The sequence below is a fragment of the Hemiscyllium ocellatum genome, chromosome 46, assembly GCF_020745735.1.
Source record: "Hemiscyllium ocellatum isolate sHemOce1 chromosome 46, sHemOce1.pat.X.cur, whole genome shotgun sequence".
Classification (NCBI taxonomy): Eukaryota; Metazoa; Chordata; class Chondrichthyes; order Orectolobiformes; family Hemiscylliidae; genus Hemiscyllium; species Hemiscyllium ocellatum.
This window is the reverse complement of record NC_083446.1, coordinates 15,713,305-15,726,886: the sequence shown is the minus strand read 5'-3', so window position 1 is coordinate 15,726,886 and position 13,582 is coordinate 15,713,305. Positions and strand designations below refer to the sequence as shown.

The following is a 13,582-nucleotide window of genomic DNA, read 5'->3' as shown; positions in this document are numbered from 1 at the left end:
TGGTATCAACCAAAGATTAGGCCAGTAACATCTGATAAGCAGCAATAAATCAGGAAATGGGGAGACTGAAGGCAATTACAATCACTGAGAAATGTTATTGAGTGAATTGTAGAAGCTCATGCTGAGGCAGCCTTGGGACCTAATGGGCACTACCCTGAGATCTGAAAATAAATGACCAGAGGGATAGTTGATGTGTTGGTTTTGGTTTTGAAAATGCCCTAGATTCAGGACAGATTCCATAGATTATAAAATAAGAAATATTTAAATAGGGATAGGCCGAGGCTGCAGGTAACTGCCCATTCCTGATAGAGAGCATATGCTTGAAACATTGACTTTCCTGTTCCTCGGATGCTGCCTGACCATCTGTGCACCACCTGTTTTGACTCTGCAGGTAACTGCATGCCAATTTGCTTCTAATATATTTCCTATGATGTGATCAAAGATGACATAGCAGGGCATGAAGAAAAATGTAAAGTGATTGGACAGAGGTTTGGTAAGAGGGAAGTCAATGTTAACAAATTTATTGTCATTCTTTTAGGAAGTGACATGTTCCTGATAAAGGGGAAATCAGTGGACGATAAAGCAGTAACGGGAGGCACAACAGAAATTCATCGCAAAGAAGAAGAAACATGCTAAGGGGATTACGAGGCAACCATAGCTCACAGAGGAAGTCAGGAACAGCATAAAAGCAAAAGAAAAGGCATAGAATGTGGTGAAGATTAGTGGGAAGCCCGAGGATTCAGAGGTTTTGTAGAAACCGGCAGGGGTAACTAAAAAAGCAATAAGAGGTATGCGGGAGAAGATGAGATATGAGAGTCAGCTAGCTGTAAGTATGACTATGTTTAGTTATTCTTTGTCTGGCCTATAAGTTAGCTCTCCCAATGTTGACACTACCCCCCAGATGTTACTCTCCTGTTGAGACATGTATGACTGTCAGAGTCAGATCACCTATTAACCACACCTGGAATAAAATCACTTTGATCATTCAGGTTTACTTTGTTAGTAATAGAACAAAGAGAACAGAGAACAGTACAACACAGGAATAGGCCCTTCAGCCCACCAAGACTGCACCTAAATAAGATGCTTTTCTAAACTGAAACCTTTTCCTTCTATCTGATCTAAATTCCCTGCTTATTCTTGTATCTGTCAAAATGCATTTTTAACAATGCAACTGTATCTATCTTCCCTGGCAGTGCATTCCAGGTACTGACCACCCTTTTTGTAAAAACTTCAAAGAATTTTAAACATCTCCTTTAAACTTGCCTCCTTTTACCTTAAACCTATGTCCCCTAGTAATTAACATTTCGACCCTGGGGAAAAAAGTTCTGACTATCCATTGTATGCATGCTTCTCTGCACTTTATAGACTTCTTTCAGGTTGCCCCACGCCTTTGATGTTCAAGTGAAAACAAACCTATTCAATCTCTCTTCACAGCTAATACACTCCAAGCTAAGCAACTTTCCTGTATCCTTTCCAAACCTGTACATCCTGGTGGTGTGGTAACCAGGATAATACACAATATTTGAAACGTGATCTAATTAAAGTTCTACACACCTGTAACATGATTTGCCAATTTGAAAACTCTCTGTCCGAGTTAGCTGATGCATGTCATATGCCTTCTTGACCACCTTATCCACTTATGGTGCCACTGTCAGGAAAGTGTGGACCTGGACGCCTAGATCCTTCTGCATGTTGATGCTATTAAGGATTCTGCCATTCATTGTATACTTCCCTCCTGCATTAGATCTTCCAAAATGCTTCACTTTGCATTTGTCTGGATTAAACTTTATCTGTGCTGCCCAAGTCATCAGCCTGTTTATATCCTGTTCTATCTCTTGACAATCCTCCTCACTATCCACAGCTCCCCTAGTCCTCCTGTCATCAGGCCACCCACATTCCCCTCCAAATCATTGCATATATTTCAAACAACAGTGGTCCCAGGATGGATACCTATGAAACACCACTCATCACAGATTTGTCTAGCCTACTGAAGCTTAATATTATGAAACACACTAAATAGATTTGTACATGTCAAAAACATAGTGTTTGAGTCTTTGATTCCTCTGAAGGAAGAGGGGATTGATCTTCTGTCTTCAGGAAGATTGATGTTTGTGAAACCTCTTTCACCATGTTGAGTTGTCACAATGTGCTTTGTAGGAAATAGATAAGCTGTTAAAGTGTCATCACTGTTGTAATATATGAAATGTGGAAATGAAATACAGCACAAGCAGTTAAAAGTATCAAGATCAGTTAATATATTCATTGCAGTTCATAACAACGATCAGGATTTTCTAGGTCATGACACTGAGACCTCAGTGTAAAACAGTGAATATTATCCCCCAGACCCTCATGTACCACCATAGACAGTGTCCTCCACCGCCCAATATAAAACAATGAGCGTTGTTCTGGGGGAAATTGAGGACTGCAGATGCTGGAGATCAGAGTTGAAAGTATGGCACTGGAAAAGGACAGCAGGTCAGGCAGCATCCAAAGAGCAGGAGAATCACTGGATCCGGCATAATCCCTTTTTCAGGAATTCCTGCTAAAAGAAGGATGAGGCAACCATGACTGACAGAGGAAGTCAGGAACAGCATAAAAGCAAAAGAAAAGGCACAGAATGTGGTGAGGATTAGTGGGAAGCCAGAGGATTGAGAGGTTCGATAGAAACTAGCAGAGGATAACTAGAAAAGCAATAAGAGGTAGGGGGGAGAAGATGAGATATGAGACTCAGCTGGCTGTAAGTATGACTATGTTTGGTTATTGTTTGTCTAGCCTACAAGTTAGCTCTCCCAATTTTGACACTAGCCCCCAGATGTTACTATCCTGCTGAGGCAGCAAGAAATTTACATGTGACTGTCAGAGTCAGATTCACCTGTTAACCACATCTGGGACGAAATCATTGTGATCATTCAGGTTTACTTTGTTGGTAAGAGAACAGAGAACAGTACAACACAGGAATTGCCCCTACCACAGGAATTGCTGATGAAGGGCTTTTGCCGGAAACGTCAATTCTTCTACTCCTCGGATGCTGTCCTTTTCCAGCACCATACTCTCGACAATAGACATTGTTCCCCAGAGTCCAATATAAAACAGTGACCATTATTACATTATTCTCCAGACCCCAATACAAAATATTGATTATCATTTCCCAGACCCCAATTTAAAATAATTTAGCTATCTAGGCTTGTTCAATATACTCGCATAAGATGTATGACTCTTTGATCTTTTACTGCTAAATTCTATGTCCGATGTACTGTCACTCACTCCCTGCCTGAGGAAGGAGCGGGGCTCCGAACGCTTGCACTTTCAAATAAACCTGTTGGACTATAACCTAGTGTCGTGTGATTTTTTTTACTTTGTCCAGTCCAGTCCAACCTCGGCGCCTCTCTATCATGGCTTGATGTCGGTGGGAATTGGGAAAAGATTGAAATGTCTTTTTAGTAAAAACCCTTCAGATTGAAAGTTGAGTTCTTCATCATCTGAACTCATTTTATTCTGTGTTGTTTGTTGATGTGTTATTTTCCCGCCTTGATTATTTTCTTTCATTTGCATTGAGAACATTGCTCATTTGCCGTTCGCTCCACCTCCAAAAACAAAACATGCGTCTTTATTTGTCCGTCTGACCTGATTTTATGAATTTTGTTGTTAAATAATGACTGGTATCCTGCACGCTGCGTTCGAGCAACTGAAGGCCATCTGGTTTAATACCAGTGACAGGACAGGTGATGAAATCCATAAATAGGGCAAATACTAACAGACACCTACAGAAATGTTTCAATTGAGTTTACTTTACCAAAGTGTGTTAAAGTAACAGCTTTGACGTTATAAGACTGACTCGAGCTAGGTAGGAGTCGAACCTACAATCTTCTGATCCGTAGTCAGACGCGTTATCCATTGCGCCACTAGCCCACGCATACATTGAGGTTGCGTGAGTCACTTCTGCAATGCTTTGGTTTTGATGATGATATGACTGGCAGGAGTGAATCGACAAGCTGAATATTCAGCAAGATAATCAGTTTCACTGCTTGACCTCGTTCACTTTGAAAGCTGATGGATTTCACCGAAAATCTAAGAGCACACCTCGCATTCAGATCACGTCTTCGCTAAATCAGTTTGCAAACTTCGAGGTTACAAAACAAAAAAACACGAACTGCGGATGCTGGAAATCAGGAACAAAGTCAGACATTGCTGGGTAATTGGTCAGACAGCATCTGTGGAAAGAAATCACCCTTAACGTTCGGGTCCGGAGATAAGGAGAGACTTCTTTCGCCAGAATGTGGTGAATCTGTGGAATTCATTGCCACAGAAGGCTGTCATTGGAGGAAGCCAGGTCATTGACTATATTTAAAACAGAGACAGATACGTTCTTGAGTAGCAAGGGGATCAAAGGTGAGGAGGAGAAAGCGGGAAAATGGGATTGAAAAACATATCAGCCAAATTGGCGGAGCAGAATCGATGGGCTGAGTGGCCTAATTTCTGCTCCAATGTCTTATGGACCTTTCCTCAGAACTAGTCTGATTTTTGATTTTAAATCAAAAGGAGCTGCTATTTGAAAGAACATAGAAATTACATAAAAATACGACATAATGTCAACTGGTGACCTGGGACACGGCCCTCTTCAAAGCAGCAGAAAGGTAACGCTTTCTGCTGACAGCTCTGGTCTTGGTTCTTTGTGGCGTTATACAGCACGGCCCTTCGATCCAACCAGTCAACGCCGGCCATTTTCCCAAACTGAACGAGTCCCACTTTCCTGCGTTTGACCCATATCCCTCCAAACCTTTCTTCGTCATGAACTGATCAAAATGTCTTTTACACATTGTAACAGTATCTGCATCCACCGCTTCCTTTGGTAGGTCATACCACACACGAACCACTCTCTGTTAAAACATTGCTCTTCCTGTCCTTTTTTAAATCTTTCGCAACTTACCTGTAAAATATGCCCCTTGCGTTAAAATCCCCCACCCTTGGGAAAAGAGCCTTGTCATTCACATGATCGATGCCTCTCACGATTTTATAAACCTCAATGAGGTCACCCCCTAAACTTCATAACACTCTTTTGAAAAAGTCACTGATTTCCCAGCCTATTTTTATGTCTCAAACCCTCCTGGCAATATCCTGGTAAATCCTTTCTGAACCCTTTCCAGTTTAATAATTTCCTTTCCATAACAGCGGGGCGGAACTGCACACGGTATTGGAGAGGAGGCCTCATCAACCTCCTGCACATTCTCAACACGACATCCCAGCGCCTATGCTAAGCAAATCAAGCGTGCTAAACGCGTTATTAATCACCTTCTCTACCAGTAAAGCAAATTTCAAACAATTATCCTCCTGAACCCCTACGTCTCTCTGTACCCTACCATTAATTGTATAACTTCCTGTCCTTGTTGTATTTGCAAAATGCAATCCTTCACATTTATCCAAATTAAACTTCATCTGCCACTCGTCAGTTCATTGACCCAACTGATAACGACTTCTTTGCAGTTTTAGATAGCCTTCTTCATTGACCAGGAGAAAGTGAGGTCTGCAGATGCTGGAGATCAGAGCTGAAAATGTATTGCTGGAAAAGCGCAGCAGGTCAGGCAGCATCCAAGGAGCAGGAGATTCGACGGAAAGATTCCTGAAGAACGGGTCGAATCTCCTGCTCCATGGATGCTGCCTGACCTGCTGCGCTTTTCCAGCAACACATTTTCAGCTTCTTCATTGTCCACCAAATCACCAACTTTGGTGACATACACAAACGTACTAACCATGCTTCCTACATTCTCATCTAAGTCATTTATATAAATGACAAAATAAAGTGGGCCCAGTACTGATTCATGTGGAACACCGCTGTTCACAGGCCTCCCGTCTGAAAAAAAAACCCACCTCAATCACCAGCCTCTGTCTCCTATGATAAAGCTAATTTTGTAGCCAATTGGAAAGCTCGCCACGAATCCCATGGGATCTAACATTACTAATTACTCTTCCATGTGGAACTCTGCTGAAGCACATTCCACATTGAACAAAGAAAACACAGCACAGGAACAGGCCCATTGGCCCTCACAGCCTGCGCCGACATATTTTACCCTTTCATACCCCAAATGTCGTCACTTACAGGATCCATAACCCACTATTCCTTCCTATTCATGTATTCGTCCTGGTGTTTCCTGAATGCTGTTATTGTGCCTGCTTCCACCACTTCCTCTCTCAGTATGTTCCAGGCATTCACCATTCATTGTCTGAAAACTTGGACTCTTTTAAGTATTCCCCCCGACCCCTGCACCTTGAAATGTGACCCCTAGTAGTTGACCCCTCCGCCCTGGGAAAAAAGACACACGTTTTTCATTCTATCCATGCCGTTCACAAACTTATAAATTTCTATCAGGTCAACCCTCAAACTGTTGCATTCCAGTGAGAACTAACCCAGTCTATCCAAACTTCCTTCATAGCTAAAATCCCCCGTACCAGGCAATATCCTGATAAACCTTTCTGTACCGTCTCCATATCATTCACAACTGTATGCATTGCTCCAGGAATTCCAAGCAGCAGGGCATTTCAAGAACGTCTTCTTCCCATTCTTTCTCCCTGATCCAGGGACGGTGCTGTTTGTCCCTTCCCTGGGATCGGCCTCTCTCCATTGGCACATTATTCAACCATTTTTTTCCACTTTGTACGTAAAGAGTATTGAAAGATCGCAAAGCTGAAGGCTGAGCTTCCATGTTTCCACCACCAACCGACTTATTTTTTCCTAAAACCTTGTCTCAATCCCACATTTCATCATGACCAGGAAGGAGTGAGTTTAGTTTTGGGAAGGGATTCCAGAGGCTCGGATTGATATCTTTAGGACAAAGACGATGAAATGGAGATTTCAAGCACTAGTGTTGGGTGGAGCAGATAGTGAGAAGCTGACTCCACAGACCAGGATCAGTACGCAGGGGACTGGGATTTGAGAACATGGAAGAAAGAGAGAGTTGCATTTATATAACACTTTTCACCACCAGTGATGAAGCATGATGAGTACAGGCAGAGATTCGTTAAAACTTGCTTCATTCTTCTCCGTGTGTGATATATTCACTGCAAAGATCCTTAGGGATCCCAGAGTCACCTTGGTATCACTGGAATCACACTTACCCCACCCTGACCCGAACCATACTCCAAAACCAACGAAGAAGATAAAAGCAGCATGGAATCCATTGACCCTTCTTCAGAACTGAGATCTCTCTACAGATGCTGGCAGACCTGCTGAGTTTCTCCAGCACTTTCTGTTCTATCGTCATAGAGCTGTACAACATGGAACAGATTTTTCAGTCCAACTCATCCATGCTAACCAAATATCTTCACCTAACCTAGTCCCATTGCCAGCACTACGCCCATATCCCTCGAAACCCTTCCTATTCAACCACCCATTCAAATGCCTTTTAAAAGCTGCAATTGTAGCAGCCTCCATCACTTTCTATGGCAGCTCATTCCATACATGCCACCAACTTCTGCATGAAAACGTTGTCCCTTAGCTTCCTTTTAAGTTTTCCCCTCACACTCTAAGCTTATGCCCTCTCATTCTGGACTTCCCCAACCCCGGGGAAACACCTTGTCTATTTACACTATCCATGGCCTTCATGATTTTATAAACCACTATAAGGTCACCCCTCAGCCTCCGATTGTCCAGGGAAAACAGCCCCGACCTATTCAGGCTCGCTTGAGACCTCAAACATTTCAAGCCTGGCAACATCCTCGCAAATCTTTTCTGAACCCTTTCAAGTTTCACAACGTTCTTCCTATAAAAGGGAGACCAGAATTGCACACAACATTCCAAAACCAATGTCCTGGACAGCTGCAACGTGACCTCCTAACTCCTATACTCAGTGCTCTGACCTAAAGAGGAAAGCATGCCAAACACTTTCTTCACTATTCTATCTACCTGCGACGCCACTTTCAAGGAACTATGAATCTGCACTCCAATGTCTTTTTTGTTCAGCAGCACTCCCTAGACCCTTACCGTTAAGTGTATAAGTCCTGCGAAGATTTGCTTTTCCAAAATACAGCACATCACATTTATCTAAATGAAACTCCATCCACCACTCATCAGCCCATTGACCCATTTGATCAAGATCCCGTTGTAATGTGAGGTAACCTTCTTCGTTGTCCACTACAACTCCAATTTTGATGCCATCTGCAAACTTTACGTACCATGTTCACATCCAAATCATTTATATAAATGATGAAAAGTATTAGTAGTGATCCTTGTAGCGCACCACTGGTCACAGGCCTCCAGTCTGAAAAGCAATCCTCCACCACCACCCTCTGTCTTCTACCTTTGAGCCAGTTCTGTATCCAAGTGGCGAGTTCTCCCTATATTCCATGACATCTAACCTTGTCAGGCTCGATGAGCTGAACGGCCTGTATCTGCTCCGACATAATTTGGTCTATGATCTTATTGATTAACGCGTTCAAAAATTTCAAGGCATTGCAACAAGTAATAGAATTTTTTTATTTGCCTGATCAGATCAGATCAGTCACTAAGCTCATAATCTCACGGAAGAACAAACGTGCTGTGTCTTTGAGACAACAAATAGTACTCTGCAGACCACAGATCTCATTTTCGATGCATATGTATATTTGCTGTGAATGCTCAAGGCAAGTAGTGAACCTTATACAATTGGGATAATGGATAATGGCATGTTTCTCACAGAACAGAAGAGGATGCAACATAGATGAAAGTTTTGTTCTGTTGGAGAAATGTTCTGCTGTTCCAGTTGTGATTGACTCCTCAACAGTTCAATAACGATTGTTTGAATTATTGATCAAGTGTTAGATTAGATTAGATTTACAGTGTGGAAACAGGCCCTTCGGCCCAACAAGTCCACACCGACCCGCCGAAGCGCAACCCACCCATACCCCTACCCCTACCCCTACATTTACCCCTTACCTAACACTACAGGCAATTTAGCATGGCCAATTCACCTCACCCGCACATCTTTGGACTGTGGGAGGAAACCGGAGCACCCGGAGGAAACCCGTGCAAACTCCACACAGCCTGAGTCGGGAATTGAACCCGGGTCTCAGGCGCTGTGAGGCAGCAGTGCTAACCACAGTGCCACCGTGCCGCCCGTTATCTTAAGCCCGTTAGCTTAAGATACTCATCAACAATCCGACTGGATAAACTTCTGCTTCTGATCGATCGTTATTTGATTTTCGCTTTTCTTTTGTATTTGATGCAAATTCATAAAGAGTGAAGATGGGAGTGGAAATGGTATTCCTTTCATTTTCCCACTTGCGTTTAAGTGTCAATAAAGCATCGGCGACAGATTCTAGTACTTGATGTAGAGCAGATTCCAGTATTGATTACATTTCCCGCCCAACAAATCCACACAGATCCTCCGAAGAGCAACCCACCCAGACCCATTCCCCTATACCTAACACTATGGACAATTCAGCACGGCCAATTCACCTGACCTGCACATCTTTGGACGGTGGGAAGAAACCAGAGCACTCGGAGAAAACCCACACAAACACGGGGAGAATATGCAAACTCCAGGCGGGAATGAAAGCTGGGTGCCTTGCGCTGTGAAGCAGAAGTGCTAACCACTGAGCCACCGTGCCACCCCAAACTCAAGAACGTCTGGTGAGTTAAATTGGCAATAATCAATTTCATCTCCAATACAACTAATCTGCACGTTCATTGACTCTGGGAGGCACGCAGACTCTGGCCCTCGTTGCCGAGTGGAAATGTTGCTGACTACGGCGCCAACACAAAATAAAACAGCTCTCCCCGGCGGGGAATTGAACCCCGGTCTCCCGCGTGACAGGCGGGGATACTAACCACTATACTACCGAGGAGGTTATAGCCTGGTCCCTGCCATTTGATCTATTGTGTCTGTATGGGTCAAAGGATAAATGTATTATGTTACTATTTATATTTTTAATCATTTGGCCCATTGACCTTCGCATCACATCAGAATGCCTTTTCACGACAAGAGGATTTCTGCATCTCCGACCCTTACAGACAATGAGTCCCAGATTCAATTACCCGCTGGCTGATAAAGTTTCTTTCCGCACATCCGGACAAAGATTACACAACACCAGATTATACCAATAGGTTTATTTGCAAGCACTAGCTTTCCGAGCGCTGCTCCTTCATCAGCTAGTTGCGGAGCCATGTAAGACACGAAATTTATAGCGAACGATTACTGTGTCATGAGACCCAGATCATATATTGAACAAACATGGATTGTTACGTCTTTCATCTTTTAGAATGGATTGCAAGTTTCCGTACGGACAGTAAATCGAAAAACTTCATTTTGGAAATATAATCCCCTCTGCTCAGCTTCCATATCCAAATCAATGATATTGATTCTGAATAGTTGGAGTCCACTCACCGATCCTTGCAATATCCCATTGGTCACAGTCGACCTACATGAGAATGAGCGATGTATTCCTCTTCAGGTAGCTGTGGATTAGGATCATAAGACACATAATTTACAGCAAAAGATCGCAGTGTCATGCACCTGAAATGATATATTGAAAAAACCTGGATTGATAAGTCTTTCATCTTTTAGAATGGATTGCAAGTTTTGCTTCATTATATGTAAATCCCAGAACTTCATCTAAGTCACCTGACCTCCCACGTTGACCACCTCAACCTGTGGACCCCTCCTCACCCACTCCAACCTCTTACCTTCGCAACTCGGAGTCCTCCACTCCCTTCACTCCACCCCAATCTCACCATCAAACCAGCGGACCATGCAGCGGTAGTTTGGGTCACTGACCTCTACATCGCTGAAGCCAGGCGCCAACTCTTCCTTTTGCCCCCTTGACCATGACCTCACCGCCCATCATGAAACCGTCATCTCCCAGGCCATACACAACCTCCTCACTTCAGGGAATCTCCCATCCACATTCCCCAAGCTCATAGCTCAGGAAGCACACACCACCCGGTTCAATCTCCTACCCAAAATTCACAAACCTCATTGCTCCAGCCAACTCATTGTCTCAGTCTGCTGCAGCCTCACTGAACTCATCTCCACATACTTTGATACTGTCCTATCCACACAATTCGGGAACTCCCCACATACATTTGGGATATCACATACGCCCTCCACCTCCTCCAAGACCTTTGTTTCCCCAGACCCCAATGCCTCATTCTCACCATGGACATCCAGTTCACATACACCTCTATCTGCCTCGAAGCCCTCTGTTTCTTCTCTCCCGGTATCCCCACCAGTACCTCTCCTCTGACACTTTCATTCGTTCGGCTGAACTGGTTCTCACCCTCAATAATTTCACCTTTGAATCCTCCCACTTCCTCCAGATGTGACCATGGCTATCTGCTTGAGCCTCAGCTATGCCTATCTCTTTGCTGCTTATGTGGAACACTTACACCGGTAACACTCCCCAGCTTTTCCACCACTACATTGATGACTGTATTGGTGCTGTGTCGTGAACACTCAAGGAGGTTGAAGCGTTCATCAACTTCACCAATACATTCCACCTCAACCTTCCGTTTGGTTGGAACATCCCAGACACGTTCCTCCCTTTCCTGGACTTCTCCATCTCCATCAATAATGACCGACTCAACATTGACACCTTCCACAAACTCACCTACTCCCACAGTTACCTGGACTACACCTCCTCCCACCCTGCCCCTTGTAAAAAATGCTGTCCCTAATTCCCAACTCCTCTGCCTCTGCTGCATCTGCTCCTAGGATGACAGTTTCACCCCAGAACACACCAGATGGCCTCCTTCTTCAAAGAACACAAGTTCCCCAACCAGCATGGTCGACAATGTCCTCCAGTGTGCCTTATCCATTTCCCACACCGCCACCCTTGAACCCCACCTGCCTAACTGTAGCAAGGACACCTTCCATTCCCCACCAACCTCCATATACATCGTATCAACCTCTGATATCTCTGTCACGGACAAACGAACTCCATCACCAGGGATATATCTCCCTGTCTACCCATATACATTGTCCCTGAAGACCATTCCCTCCACGAATCCTTTGTCAGGTCCAAACCCCCCCCCCCCCCCCCCCCCCCCCCCCCCCCCCCCACCAACATACCCTTCCCTCCTGGCATTTTCTCCTGCCACCACAGGAATTGCAAAATCTGCGCCCACACCTCTCCCCATCACCTCTGTCCAAAGCACCAAAGGAGCCTTCGACATCCAAATGAATTTTACCTGCACTCCACACATGTCATTTACTCTATCCATTGCTGCTGTTGCTGTGTCCTCTACACTGGGAAGACAGGATGCCTAATTGCAGAACTCTTCAGAGAACAACTCCAGGACACCCACACCAACCAATCCCACCACCTTATGGCCAAACACTTCAATTCCCCCTCCCACTCCACCAAGAGCATGCAGGTCCTGGGTCTCCTCCATTGCCACACCCTAACCATCCAACATAAGGAGGAAGAACGCCTCATCTTCCACTCTGGGGCGCTCCAACCACGTGGCATCCATGTGGAATTTACTAGTTTCCTCATTTACCCTCCTTCCCAGATCCCAGATCCAATCTTCGAAAGTGGCACAGCCTTCTTGACCTGTTCTACCTGTCCATCTTCCTTCCCATCTATCCATTCCACCCTCCTCTCCGACCTATCATCATTACCCCCAACACTATATACCTATTGCACTCTCAGCTAGCTTCCCCCAGCGCCATTCCCCACCCCCTTGGCTCACAAGCCTCATTCCTGATGAAGGGCCCTTGTCCAAAATGTCGTTTCTCCTGCCCCTCCGATGCTGCCTGACCTCCTGTGCTTTTCCAACACCACACTCTCGACTCTCACTTTTAATGTCTTGTCTGAGCTGAGACGTCACCTTTTGTTATAAAACCTTAAAGTATCTGGAGAAGGTGACATAAAAGAAGATCTTGGATTTGCACGTTAATGAACCGAAATTTGCCACCCATTCGGAAAGATGAAATATTTAATAGCTACCCAGGTTTGTTCAATATATCATTTCAGCCTCGTGAATCTGTAATCTTCTGAGATAAATTCTGTTTTTTATGGTCTTAGACTCCACAATCACTTGTTGAAGGAGCAGCGCTTCCAAGTAAACCTATTGGACTATAACCTGATGTTGTGTGATTTTTAACTGTCCACCCCAGTCCGACATCGGCTCTTCCACATCATATTAAATGCATGTTGGCCCCTGTGTCTTTTCAAACAGGATTCTTCTTTCATATCCACAACCTTTCATTTGAACTGGGTGAGTATTTGTGGGTTTGAAGCCATTGAGAGAGGAAGTAAAAAGAATTCACAAGTTTTGCTGTGTGGAGAGCAGAAGGAGGAGGACGGGCTGGTTAATTGAGAGCTGCGACCAGTCAGACGAATTTGAATGTCATTTCACACGATTCACGAAATGTTGCCATCCAGACGAACGACCTTGTGGAAGATAATGAGAACATAAATTGCTGGAGAACTCTGTGGAGAAAAAAATTCAGAGTTAATGTTTCGAGTCCCGTGACCCTTCATCACAGTTGTTAAGAATGAGGAATGTAAATTATGGGTCAGCCTTTAGTAAAAATTTGAGGCAAATAATGAATCCGTCCATGGGAGCTGCAGATAAAGGGGTTGGTGGGAGCAGGGTGATGAAGTGGGG

At 44.3% G+C, this 13,582-nt stretch overlaps 2 non-coding genes across 2 annotated transcripts; both read right to left on the bottom strand.

Moving 5' to 3' along the window:
• Positions 1-3,836: 3,836 nt before the first annotated feature.
• Positions 3,837-3,909, bottom strand: trnar-acg (transfer RNA arginine (anticodon ACG)). Its single transcript has one exon. It is a non-coding gene; the product is annotated as a tRNA-Arg (tRNA).
• A 5,835-nt stretch (positions 3,910-9,744) lies between these two features.
• trnad-guc (transfer RNA aspartic acid (anticodon GUC)) lies at positions 9,745-9,816 on the bottom strand. Its single transcript has one exon. It is a non-coding gene; the product is annotated as a tRNA-Asp (tRNA).
• Positions 9,817-13,582: the final 3,766 nt, after the last annotated feature.